Source organism: Lissotriton vulgaris, chromosome 10 (assembly GCF_964263255.1).
Source record: "Lissotriton vulgaris chromosome 10, aLisVul1.2, whole genome shotgun sequence".
In the NCBI taxonomy this organism is placed as follows: domain Eukaryota; kingdom Metazoa; phylum Chordata; class Amphibia; order Caudata; family Salamandridae; genus Lissotriton; species Lissotriton vulgaris.
The window spans coordinates 1,123,781,697-1,123,793,695 of record NC_141698.1 but is presented as its reverse complement, the minus strand read 5'-3'; positions in this window follow the sequence as shown (position 1 = coordinate 1,123,793,695).

Below are 11,999 nucleotides of genomic sequence, written 5' to 3'. Positions count from 1 at the left end.
GGCGGTGTGTGCAGAGTGGCGGTGAGTGCAGAGTGGCGGTGACTGCAGAGTGTCGGTGAGTGGCAGTGACTGCAGAGTGGCGGTAACTGCAGAGTAGCGGTGAGTGCAGAGTGGCGGTGAGTGCAGAGTGGCGGTGAGTGCAGAGTGGCGGTGAGTGCAGAGTGACTGCAGAGTGGCAGTGACTGCAGAGTTGCGGTGAATGCAGAGTGGCGGTGACTGCAGAGTGGCGGTGACTTCAGAGTGACGGTGACTGCAGAGTGGCGGTGACTGCAGAGAGGCGGTGAGTGCAGAGTGGCGGTGAGTGCAGAGTGGCAGTGAGTGCAGAGTGGCGGTGAGTGCAGAGTGGCGGTGACTGCAGAGTGGCGGTGACTGCAGAGTGGCAGTGACTGCAGAGTGGCGGTGAGTGCAGAGTGACTGCAGAGTGGCGGTGAGTGCAGAGTGGCGGTGACTGCAGAGTGGCGGTCAGTGCAGAGTGGCGGTGACTGCAGAGTGGCGGTGACTGCAGAGTGGCGGTGACTGCAGAGTGGCGGTGAGTGCAGAGTGGCGGTGAGTGCAGAGTGGCGGTGAGTGCAGAGTGACTGCAGAGTGGCAGTGACTGCAGAGTGGCGGTGACTGCAGAGTGGCGGTGACTGCAGAGTGGCGGTGACTTCAGAGTGACGGTGACTGCAGAGTGGCGGTGACTGCAGAGAGGCGGTGAGTGCAGAGTGGTGTTGAGTGCAGAGTGGCGGTGAGTGCAGAGTGGCGGTGAGTGCAGAGTGGCGGTGAGCGCAGGGTGGCGGTGAGTGGCGGTGACTGCAGAGTGGCGGTGACTGCAGAGTGGCGGTGAGTGCAGAGTGATGGTGAGTGCAGAGTGGCGGTGAGTGCAGAGTGGCGGTGAGGGCAGAGTGGTAGTGAGTGCAGAGTGGCGGTGAGTGCAGAGTGACTGCAGAGTGGCGGTGAGTGCAGAGTGGCGGTGAGTACAGAGTGGCGGTGAGTGCAGAGTGGCAGTGAGTGGCGGTGACTGCAGAGTGGCGGTGACTGCAGAGTGGCGGTGAGTGCAGAGTGGCAGTGAGTGCAGAGTGGCGGTGAGTGCAGAGTGGCGGTGACTGCAGAGTGGCGGTGAGTGCAGAGTGGCGGAGAGTGCAGAGTGGCGGTGAGTGCAGAGTGGCGGTGAGTGCAGAGTGACGGTGAGTGCAGAGTGGCGGTGAGGGCAGAGTGGTAGTGAGTGCAGAGTGGCGGTGAGTGCAGAGTGGCGGTGACTGCAGAGTGGCGGTGAGTGCAGAGTGGCGGTGACTGCAGAGTGGCAGTGAGTGGCGGTGACTGCAGAGTGGCGGTGACTGCAGAGTGGCGGTGACTGCAGAGTGGCGGTGACTGCAGAGTGGCGGTGAGTACAGAGTGACTGCAGAGTGGCGGTGACTGCAGAGTGGCGGTGAGTGCAGAGTGGCAGTGAGTGCAGAGTGGCGGTGAGTGCAGAGTGGCGGTGAATGCAGAGTGGCGGTGAGTGCAGAGTGGCAGAGAGTGCAGAGTGGCGGTGAGTGCAGAGTGGCGGTGTGTGCAGAGTGGCGGTGAGTGCAGAGTGGCGGTGACTGCAGAGTGGCGGTGACTGCAGAGAGGCGGTGAGTGCAGAGTGGCGGAGAGTGCAGAGTGGCAGTGAGTGCAGAGTGGCGGTGTGTGCAGAGTGGCGGTGAGTGCAGAGTGGCGGTGACTGCAGAGTGGCGGTGACTGCAGAGAGGCGGTGAGTGCAGAGTGGCGGAGAGTGCAGAGTGGCAGTGAGTGCACAGTGGCGGTGTGTGCAGAGTGGCGGTGAGTGCAGAGTGGCGGTGACTGCAGAGTGGCGGTGAGTGGCAGTGACTGCAGAGTGGCGGTAACTGCAGAGTGGCGGTGAGTGCAGAGTGGCGGTGTGTGCAGAGTGGCGGTGAGTGCAGAGTGGCGGTGAGTGCAGAGTGGCAGTGAGTGCAGAGTGGCGGTGAGTGCAGAGTGGCGGTGACTGCAGAGTGGCAGTGACTGCAGAGTGGCGGTGAGTGCTGAGTGACTGCAGAGTGGCGGTGAGTGCAGAGTGGCGGTGACTGCAGAGTGGCGGTCAGTGCAGAGTGGCGGTGACTGCAGAGTGGCGGTGACTGCAGAGTGGCGGTGACTGCAGAGTGGCGGTGAGTTCAGAGTGGCGGTGAGTGCAGAGTGGCGGTGAGTGCAGAGTGACTGCAGAGTGGCAGTGACTGCAGAGTGGCGGTGACTGCAGAGTGGCGGTGACTGCAGAGTGGCGGTGACTTCAGAGTGACGGTGACTGCAGAGTGGCGGTGACTGCAGAGAGGCGGTGAGTGCAGAGTGGTGTTGAGTGCAGAGTGGCGGTGAGTGCAGAGTGGCGGTGAGTGCAGAGTGGCGGTGAGTGCAGGGTGGCGGTGAGTGGCGGTGACTGCAGAGTGGCGGTGACTGCAGAGTGGCGGTGAGTGCAGAGTGATGGTGAGTGCAGAGTGGCGGTGAGTGCAGAGTGGCAGTGAGTGCAGAGTGGCGGTGAGTGCAGAGTGGCGGTGACTGCAGAGTGGCGGTGACTGCAGAGTGGCAGTGACTGCAGAGTGGCGGTGAGTGCAGAGTGACTGCAGAGTGGCGGTGAGTGCAGAGTGGCGGTGACTGCAGAGTGGCGGTGACTGCAGAGTGGCAGTGACTGCAGAGTGGCGGTGACTGCAGAGTGGCGGTGAGTGCAGAGTGGCAGTGACTGCAGAGTGGCGGTGACTGCAGAGTGGCAGTGAGTGCAGAGTGGCGGTGACTGCAGAGTGGCGGTGAGTGCAGAGTGGCGGTGAGTGCAGAGTGGCGGTGACTGCAGAGTGGCGGTGACTGCAAAGTGGCGGTGACTGCAGAGTGGAGGTGACAGCAGAGTGGCAGTGACTGCAGAGTGGCGGTGACTGCAGAGTGGCGGTGACTGCAGAGTGGTGGTGAGTGCAGAGTGGCAGTGACTGCAGAGTGGCGGTGACTGCAGAGTGGCAGTGAGTGCAGAGTGGCGGTGACTGCAGAGTGGCGGTGAGTGCAGAGTGGCGGTGAGTGCAGAGTGGCGGTGAGTGCAGAGTGGCGTGTGTGCAGAGTGGCGGTGTGTGCAGTGTGGCGGTGACTGCAGAGCGGCGGTGACTGCAGAGCGGCGGTGACTGCAGAGCGGCGGTGACTGCAGAGCGGCGGTGTGTGCAGAGCGGCGGTGTGTGCAGAGTGGTGGTGTGTGCAGAGTGGCGGTGAGTGCAGAGTGGCAGTGAGTGCAGAGTGGCGGTGAGTGCAGAGTGGCGGTGAGTGCAGAGTGGCGGTGACTGCAGAGTGGCAGTGAGTGCAGAGTGGCGGTGACTGCAGAGTAGCGGTGAGTGGCGGTGACTGCAGAGTGGCGGTGACTGCAGAGTGGTTGTGACTGCAGAGTGGCGGTGACTGCAGAGTGGCGGTGACTGCAGAGTGGCGGTAGAGTGGCGGTGACTGCAGAGTGGCGGTGAGTGCAGAGTGGCGGTGAGTGCAGAGTGGCAGTGAGTGCAGAGTGGCGGTGAGTGCAGAGTGGCGGTGAGTGTAGAGTGGCGGTGACTTCAGAGTGACGGTGACTGCAGAGTGGCGGTGAGTGCAGAGAGGCTGTGAGTGCAGAGTGGTGGAGAGTGCAGAGTGGCAGTGAGTGCAGAGTGGCGGTGTGTGCAGAGTGGCGGTGAGTGCAGAGTGGCGGTGACTGCAGAGTGTCGGTGAGTGGCAGTGACTGCAGAGTGGCGGTAACTGCAGAGTAGCGGTGAGTGCAGAGTGGCGGTGAGTGCAGAGTGGCGGTGAGTGCAGAGTGGCGGTGAGTGCAGAGTGACTGCAGAGTGGCAGTGACTGCAGAGTTGCGGTGAATGCAGAGTGGCGGTGACTGCAGAGTGGCGGTGACTTCAGAGTGACGGTGACTGCAGAGTGGCGGTGACTGCAGAGAGGCGGTGAGTGCAGAGTGGCGGTGAGTGCAGAGTGGCAGTGAGTGCAGAGTGGCGGTGAGTGCAGAGTGGCGGTGACTGCAGAGTGGCGGTGACTGCAGAGTGGCAGTGACTGCAGAGTGGCGGTGAGTGCAGAGTGACTGCAGAGTGGCGGTGAGTGCAGAGTGGCGGTGACTGCAGAGTGGCGGTCAGTGCAGAGTGGCGGTGACTGCAGAGTGGCGGTGACTGCAGAGTGGCGGTGACTGCAGAGTGGCGGTGAGTGCAGAGTGGCGGTGAGTGCAGAGTGGCGGTGAGTGCAGAGTGACTGCAGAGTGGCAGTGACTGCAGAGTGGCGGTGACTGCAGAGTGGCGGTGACTGCAGAGTGGCGGTGACTTCAGAGTGACGGTGACTGCAGAGTGGCGGTGACTGCAGAGAGGCGGTGAGTGCAGAGTGGTGTTGAGTGCAGAGTGGCGGTGAGTGCAGAGTGGCGGTGAGTGCAGAGTGGCGGTGAGCGCAGGGTGGCGGTGAGTGGCGGTGACTGCAGAGTGGCGGTGACTGCAGAGTGGCGGTGAGTGCAGAGTGATGGTGAGTGCAGAGTGGCGGTGAGTGCAGAGTGGCAGTGAGTGCAGAGTGGCGGTGAGTGCAGAGTGGCGGTGACTGCAGAGTGGCGGTGACTGCAGAGTGGCAGTGACTGCAGAGTGGCGGTGAGTGCAGAGTGACTGCAGAGTGGCGGTGAGTGCAGAGTGGCGGTGACTGCAGAGTGGCGGTCAGTGCAGAGTGGCGGTGACTGCAGAGTGGCGGTGACTGCAGAGTGGCGGTGACTGCAGAGTGGCGGTGACTGCAGAGAGGCGGTGACTGCAGAGTGGCGGTGTGTGCAGAGTGGCGGTGACTGCAAAGTGGCGGTGACTGCAGAGTGGCGGTGACTGCAGAGTGGCAGTGACTGCAGAGTGGAGGTGACTGCAGAGTGGCGGTGACTGCAGAGTGGCGGTGAGTGCAGAGTGGCGGTGACTGCAGAGTGGCGGTGACTGCAGAGTGGCAGTGAGTGCAGAGTGGCGGTGACTGCAGAGTGGCGGTGAGTGCAGAGTGGCCGTGAGTGCAGAGTGGCGGTGAGTGCAGAGTGGTGGTGTGTGCAGAGTGGCGGTGAGTGCAGAGTGGCGGTGAGTGCAGAGTGGCGGTGAGTGCAGAGTGGCGTGTGTGCAGAGTGGCGGTGTGTGCAGAGTGGCGGTGACTGCAGAGTGGCGGTGACTGCAGAGCGGCGGTGACTGCAGAGTGGCGGTGACTGCAGAGTGGCGGTGACTGCAGAGTGGCGGTGACTGCAGAGTGGCGGTGACTGCAGAGAGGCGGTGACTGCAGAGTGGCGGTGTGTGCAGAGTGGCGGTGACTGCAAAGTGGCGGTGACTGCAGAGTGGCGGTGACTGCAGAGTGGCAGTGACTGCAGAGTGGAGGTGACTGCAGAGTGGCGGTGACTGCAGAGTGGCGGTGAGTGCAGAGTGGCGGTGACTGCAGAGTGGCGGTGACTGCAGAGTGGCAGTGAGTGCAGAGTGGCGGTGACTGCAGAGTGGCGGTGAGTGCAGAGTGGCCGTGAGTGCAGAGTGGCGGTGAGTGCAGAGTGGTGGTGTGTGCAGAGTGGCGGTGAGTGCAGAGTGGCGGTGAGTGCAGAGTGGCGGTGAGTGCAGAGTGGCGTGTGTGCAGAGTGGCGGTGTGTGCAGAGTGGCGGTGACTGCAGAGTGGCGGTGACTGCAGAGCGGCGGTGACTGCAGAGCGGCGGTGACTGCAGAGCGGCGGTGTGTGCAGAGCGGCGGTGTGTGCAGAGTGGTGGTGTGTGCAGAGTGGCGCTGAGTGCAGAGTGGCGGTGAGTGCAGAGTGGCGGTGAGTGCAGAGTGGCGGTGAGTGCAGAGTGGCGGTGACTGCAGAGTGGCAGTGAGTGCAGAGTGGCGGTGACTGCAGAGTAGCGGTGAGTGGCGGTGACTGCAGAGTGGCGGTGACTGCAGAGTGGTGGTGACTGCAGAGTGGCGGTGACTGCAGAGTGGTGGTGACTGCAGAGTGGCGGTAGAGTGGCGGTGACTGCAGAGAGGCGGTGAGTGCAGAGTGGCGGTGAGTGCAGAGTGGCAGTGAGTGCAGAGTGGCGGTGAGTGCAGAGTGGCAGTGAGTGCAGAGTGGCGGTGTGTGCAGAGTGGCGGTGAGTGCAGAGTGGCGGTGAGTGCAGAGTGGCAGTGAGTGCAGAGTGGCGGTGAGTGCAGAGTGGCGGTGAGTACAGAGTGACTGCAGAGTGGCGGTGACTGCAGAGTGGCGGTGACTGCAGAGTGGCGGTGTGTGCAGAGTGGCGGTGAGTGCAGAGTGGCGGTGTGTGCAGAGTGGGGGTGAGTGCAGAGTGGCGGTGAGTGCAGAGTGGCGGTGAGTGCAGAGTGGCGGAGAGTGCAGAGTGGCGGTGAGTGCAGAGTGACTGCAGAGTGGCGGTGAGTGCAGAGTGGCGGTGAGTGCAGAGTGGCGGTGAGTGCAGAGTGGCAGTGAGTGGCGGTGACTGCAGAGTGGCGGTGACTGCAGAGTGGCGGTGAGTGCAGAGTGGCGGTGAGTGCAGAGTGGCGGTGAGTGCAGAGTGGCGGTGACTGCAGAGTGGCGGTGAGTGCAGAGTGGCCGTGAGTGCAGAGTGGCGGAGAGTGCAGAGTGGCGGTGAGTGCAGAGTGGCGGTGAGTGCAGAGTGACGGTGAGTGCAGAGTGGCGGTGAGGGCAGAGTGGTAGTGAGTGCAGAGTGGCGGTGAGTGCAGAGTGGCGGTGACTGCAGAGTGGCGGTGAGTGCAGAGTGGCGGTGACTGCAGAGTGGCAGTGAGTGGCGGTGACTGCAGAGTGGCGGTGACTGCAGAGTGGCGGTGACTGCAGAGTGGCGGTGACTGCAGAGTGGCGGTGAGTACAGAGTGACTGCAGAGTGGCGGTGACTGCAGAGTGGCGGTGAGTGCAGAGTGGCAGTGAGTGCAGAGTGGCGGTGAGTGCAGAGTGGCGGTGAATGCAGAGTGGCGGTGAGTGCAGAGTGGCAGAGAGTGCAGAGTGGCGGTGAGTGCAGAGTGGCGGTGTGTGCAGAGTGGCGGTGAGTGCAGAGTGGCGGTGACTGCAGAGTGGCGGTGACTGCAGAGAGGCGGTGAGTGCAGAGTGGCGGAGAGTGCAGAGTGGCAGTGAGTGCAGAGTGGCTGTGTGTGCAGAGTGGCGGTGAGTGCAGAGTGGCGGTGACTGCAGAGTGGCGGTGACTGCAGAGAGGCGGTGAGTGCAGAGTGGCGGAGAGTGAAGAGTGGCAGTGAGGGCACAGTGGCGGTGTGTGCAGAGTGGCGGTGAGTGCAGAGTGGCGGTGACTGCAGAGTGGCGGTGAGTGGCAGTGACTGCAGAGTGGCAGTAACTGCAGAGTGGCGGTGAGTGCAGAGTGGCGGTGAGTGCAGAGTGGCGGTGAGTGCAGAGTGGCGGTGAGTGCAGAGTGGCGGTGACTGCAGAGTGGCGGTGACTGCAGAGTGGCGGTGACTGCAGAGTGGCGGTGACTTCAGAGTGACGGTGACTGCAGAGTGGCGGTGACTGCAGAGAGGCGGTGAGTGCAGAGTGGCGTTGAGTGCAGAGTGGCGGTGAGTGCAGAGTGGCGGTGAGCGCAGGGTGGCGGTGAGTGGCGGTGACTGCAGAGTGGCGGTGACTGCAGAGTGGCGGTGAGTGCAGAGTGACGGTGAGTGCAGAGTGGCGGTGAGTGCAGAGTGGCAGTGAGTGCAGAGTGGCGGTGAGTGCAGAGTGGCGGTGACTGCAGAGTGGCGGTGACTGCAGAGTGGCAGTGACTGCAGAGTGGCGGTGAGTGCAGAGTGACTGCAGACTGGCGATGAGTGCAGAGTGGCGGTGACTGCAGAGTGGCGGTCAGTGCAGAGTGGCGGTGACTGCAGAGTGGCGGTGACTGCAGAGTGGCGGTGACTGCAGAGTGGCGGTGACTGCAGAGTGGCGGTGAGTGCAGAGTGGCAGTGAGTGCAGAGTGGCAGGAGTGCCGAGTGACTGCGAGTACAGAGTGACTGCAGAGTGGCGGTGACTGCAGAGTGGCGGTGACTGCAGAGTGGCGGTGAGTGCAGAGTGGCGGTGAGTGCAGAGTGGCAGTGAGTGCAGAGTGGCGGTGAGTGCAGAGTGGCAGTGAGTGCAGAGTGGCGGTGAGTACAGAGTGACTGTAGAGTGGCGGTGAGTGCAGAGTGGCGGTGAGTGCAGAGTGGCGGTGACTGCAGAGTGGCGGTGACTGCAGAGTGGCGGTGACTGCAGAGTGGCGGTGACTGCAAGCAATCGCAGTATGGTACACTTTACTTTTAAACATATTCATATAAAACACAGCATGCCACCATTGGTAAAATTACAATCCAACCCACATAATTCCACTACACACCACATGCACACACTCCATAACACATGGCGAAAAGACATTGGCATTTACAATGCCATTAGCTCAAACTCAAATAAATCTGAGCCCGATTGCATTTCTAATGCTTGTTGTTCTTTGTCGCCAGTGTGGGCAGGGGGGAAATCAATAGCTGTGGTGTTGAGGCTCAAAGGGGCCAGGAAACCTGGAGCTGTGCGTGGTCCCCATCTGACTCTCTCCACTGAAGATGTCAGTTGAACGTGCAAGATAACTTTCATTGTGCAAATGATAATTGTGGGTATGGATGACCAACCCACAATCCCACATTCCACTCCAAGACTCCTTTATGGTTTTTTTTTCAATGTACTTTTCCCCCTTGCAACCTTTGGGACTTTTAGGCACTCTGGCCTCATTTACTACAATTCAACGCAGGCCATAGCTGCACGCCATTTTAGCACTGTTGTGTGCATCAAAAGAAATGGGCAGGAACGTGCCGTATCTATGAGAGATGGTTCATTCCTGTCCTCTTTCACAGCGCTGGTGCACAAATGGCTGCTGTGCGCCAATGTAGGCACCCTTGCACCTGCATTGAAATCAGGTTGTTTTTGCGGTGGAAGGGACACCTTCCTTCACAAAACAAGCCTTACACCACCCCTAGGGAGGCGCAGGGTTTTGATGTCGTCCCAGATTTAGCTTCGGAATCCGGGAATGCGTCAAAACCCATGAGTGTTGCTTGAGATCCCAAACTGCAATACCCATGGCACGCCCCCGGGGCAGTGTGACGCAATGCAGCGACGTGCGCTGCGTTGCTTTACACCATACCTTAGAGGCTATGAAAAGCCACGCAGGATGGCTTTCCGTGGACTCGTATAAATGGGTAAGCCCAGTGCGTTGCGTGAACGTCAAAAAAAGGGATGATCCGGCAGTGCAGTGGGCTTGTAAATCAGCCCTATAGTCTTCAATGCTGCCACTTCACGCACGCCAACCAAGAAACTGAGGTATGCTGTCCCTTGCAAGCCACCATCTCTGCATTTACTACTGAAGGGACCCTGCCTCATCTTTATTGATGAGGTAGGATCTCTGCATCCTGATTGGTACATCCAGCACGACTGGTTTCAAACAGCTCGCAGCACATGCGGTCAGCGGGTATCCCAGAATTCAATGCAGATATTTACATAGAGGAAGATTGACAGATCACTGGCCATTGCCAAGCCCTGCAGACCTGAGAGGAAGCAGCTTGGTGAGAAATCATTCAGTGCCCTGGTGGGCCAGCTTGGCGTGCCATGGACCCTTGACTAGAGAAAGCATCTCTCGTTGACTGACGCGTTGTGTCACTGTTTCCGAAGAACGCCGGGCAGCCTGGGCATGCCCAGACCAGATCCCTTCTTACAAAATCAGTGTTTTTGTAAGTGTGAACTCCTTTGTACTTGTTACAGGCTCTAATCCATAGTACATTGTGTCCCAGACCTCAGCTCTGCTGATGTAACTGGTTCTAACATTTCAGCCAATCTCTTTAATGTGTGTTTCCCGTCTTCCCTCTTTGTAGTCATTAAAGTCAACAGTGTCAGTTTGTTTCCTTCTTTGTAATCTTCGCTATTAGAGTCAACACTCTTAGTTAGTTTTAATAAAGGAAAGGGAAAAAACCTGTAAAATAAAACTAAAGCTGGGAGCCATATCAAAGCAAGAAATTGAAGTTCCAAAAACTCAAACACAATGACAAACATAAACAATGCTGTTCTAAAAAGTTGAAAATGAAAGGATTTCAAGAAGCGGAAATAACTGCAAAAAATAAAAACGATTTAAGAAGGAATAGAATTAAAAAATGCAAAGAAGCCATTGGAAAACGTAAAAACAGAATCAATAAGAGTAAAAAAGCAAACTCACTAAAAGCAGAAAGAACAATTGCAAAAACTAAAAATGTATTTACATAAAGCAAAAACAAAAAATGCCAAAAAATAAAACAGATGTTTGGTTCTAAAATATGTTTTCAAAAAACAAACATTTTGGTTTAAGGCGAAAGGTAATTCCAAAATGTACAAAAAGAAAATGGGCAATTACAAAATAGTTAACACATGATTTCAATAAGTCTAATTGAAAAAGGAAAATGCACATTTTACAAGGAGTATGAGATTTAAAAAAATCAGAACCACTGCTTAGAAAAATCAGTGACATTTTCTTCTTAGTGTCTCTTGAACTCTCTACAGTGCTCAAGTTTGTGAATTCTGTAATCGGGCGGGTCTAAACATTTTTCTAAATGTTGTTGGAATGTATACATCTGAATGCAATCCAATAGTACTCAGGTCCTGTCGCTGTTTACCGCCATCATGCCACTTTTAGCATAGAACCCTGAAGGACCTCATAAACCTCTCAAAGTCCCTAGTAATACTTTCAGTGACCCACTCAGGGCCTCATTTATGGGGAGTTGGCTTAGGGCACTGTGCTGTGCTGCCCTACGCCAGAGTAAAAGGGCCGGAATGCACTGTATTTAAGCAATTTGGGGCATTCCTGTACATTCTGCCTGTGCTGGCGCCATTTCTGCAGCCTAGTGCCAACGTAGGCACCCGTGCACCTTGGTGCATGCAGGACTGTTTTTGTGCAGGAGGGGGCACCTTCCTGCACAAAAACAATCCCAAGAGGCGTTTTTCTATTTCTATGTCTACTGCAGCAGCACAAGCGGAAAGAGGGAAAAATTAGGAGAAATGAACATATTTCTCCTCGTTGTAGCTCACCTCGGAAGGTGCACGGATGTGACGCTTCCCTAGATTTACATCACTTTTTAAATATGGGCCAACGTCATATTCTATGGTCACTCAAACATATGCAGGGTGGCTTTGCGTGGCCTCATAAATCTGATTCAGAGCCCTGCGTCACGCATGTACCACTTTACGTGGTGCAAGAATGAACTACTAGGACTCTCCTAAAGAAGCCCCTCTGTGACTCAACAGATGACAGATGGGTCAGTGGCTGAGGGCGGGAGTGGACTTAGAGGAAAGAGCTCTTTCTTATAATGACAGGGATTACGAACCAAAATGTTTATTGTTCATATACCGGAGCAGCTCCTTCTGCTCTGCTCCTGCGCAGCGTTCCGAGTTACAACTGAATTAAAACCCAACATTCTACATTCTACATGCGGCCATGACTACATGCCGCACTTTAACTCTAAATGACATCACATCTTCCTCTTCTAACAAAATAAATATTCACTAACAAAATAAAATAAAACAGTAAAGAAAAATACAATGAAATAATTTAGCATTGTTCAATCAGTCTTTATAGTTTCTTGAGGGTCCTTCCTGTCATTATTAAAGAAACACAATCTTTCTCCTTTACTTCTTGTTGTTCTTGAATTAGATTAATAAACTTTCTTAAATGTACTTTGTGTCTTACTATTGCTAGTTTTTCATTCTGCGCAGTGATTGCCGACCCCTTTACGTTTGCTATTTCCAAAGGAAATTAATGACATCTACTCACAGATTTTCATACCTGGTTCTGTCTTACCACACATGATCTCCAACCTGATTATTTCTTGTCTGAATATGTTTCCTTTGTTCTGCGTATTGCTTAATTGCTCCTTTCATCATCAAGGGCCACTTAATATCATGCCAAAAAACTCCCTGGGAGGCTGTACTCCATACTAGGTCCTGGATGGGATGAAACTGTGGGTATCAGATCTCAAATGTGTGGCAGCACAGTGGCGGATGAAAAAGCATTTGACATCAATGATCGTTTGGCTGTTTTACAGGAACTGAATGAATTCCGGGCACTA